The sequence below is a fragment of the Geospiza fortis genome, unplaced genomic scaffold, assembly GCF_000277835.1.
Source record: "Geospiza fortis unplaced genomic scaffold, GeoFor_1.0 scaffold414, whole genome shotgun sequence".
Classification (NCBI taxonomy): Eukaryota; Metazoa; Chordata; class Aves; order Passeriformes; family Thraupidae; genus Geospiza; species Geospiza fortis.
The window spans coordinates 37432-38565 of NW_005054745.1; the positions used below are offsets into that span (position 1 = coordinate 37432).

General features: G+C 63.2%; 1 protein-coding gene across 1 annotated transcript in view; it reads right to left on the bottom strand.

The window, feature by feature from the left end:
- HSPA12B (heat shock protein family A (Hsp70) member 12B) overlaps positions 1-1134 on the bottom strand; it is a 27611-nt gene that overhangs the window by 723 nt on the left and 25754 nt on the right. The gene's annotated exons all lie outside the window — the stretch shown is intronic.

The following is a 1134-nucleotide window of genomic DNA, read 5'->3' on the forward strand; positions in this document are numbered from 1 at the left end:
GGGAAGTTCCAGGGATGGAATGGGGCTGAGGGACAGGGAGGGTTCCAGGGACAATGGGGTTCCAGGCACAATGGGGGCTCCAGGGACAAGGGGGGTTCCAGGGACAATGGGGGTTCCAGGGACAAGGAATGTTCTAGGGATAAGGGGGGTTCAGGGACAATGGGGGGTCCAGGGACAGGGTTTTAGGGATAAAAGGTTTCCAGGGACAATGGGGATTCCAGAGACAAGGGCTAGTCCTAGGGACAATGGGGTTCCAGGGATAAAAGGTTCCCAAGGACAGTGAGGGATTCCAGTGACGAGGAGGGTTCCAGGCATGGGGGGATCCCAGGGACAAGGTGGGTTCCAGGGATGGAGCGGGTTCCAGAGACAGGGGTGGTCGCAGGGACAAGGAGAGTTCCAGGGACAGGGAAAGGTTTCCGGGGAAAATGGGGGTTCCAGGGATAAAAGATTTCTGGGGACAGTGGGGGATTCCAGTGACGAGGAGGGTTCCAGGAATGGGGGGATCCCAGGGACAAGGTGGGCTCCAGGGATGGAGTGGGTTCCAGAGACAGAGGGGGTTCCACGGATAGGGAAGGTGCCAGGGATGAAGGGGGAGTGCCAGGCACAGGAGGGTCCCAGGGACAGGAGCGGGGTCCCGGGGACAAAGGGGATCCCAGGGTGCAGGATTATGCCAGGGATGGGGGGGAATCTCTCAGGCATGGGATTGTCCCAAGGATGGGGGGGCTCATAGGGACAGGGGTGGCGCCAGGGACAGGAATGATTCCAGGGGTGAAGGGGCTCCCGGGAATGATGGGAATGATCCCAGGAACGGGGGGCTCCCAGTAACAGGGCAGGTCCCAGGGATGGGGAGTGACCCCAGGCACAGGGGGTGGCGCAGGGACAGGGGTTCCCCAGGCATGGCCGTGTCCCCGGGCCCCACCGATGTGCTGGATGATGTGGCTGATGGTTGGCTGGAACAGCTCGCTCATGGCCTCGGGGGACATCCGCAGCATCCCTTGGGACGACCACTTCACCAGGTTCACACTGGGGACAGACAGGGGACCCGGGGGTGACCAGGAACCTGGTCCTTCCCCGTCCTCCCCCCCCCCCCCCCATCCCCCCCTCCCCCCCCCCCTTCCCCCCTCCCCCCCCACC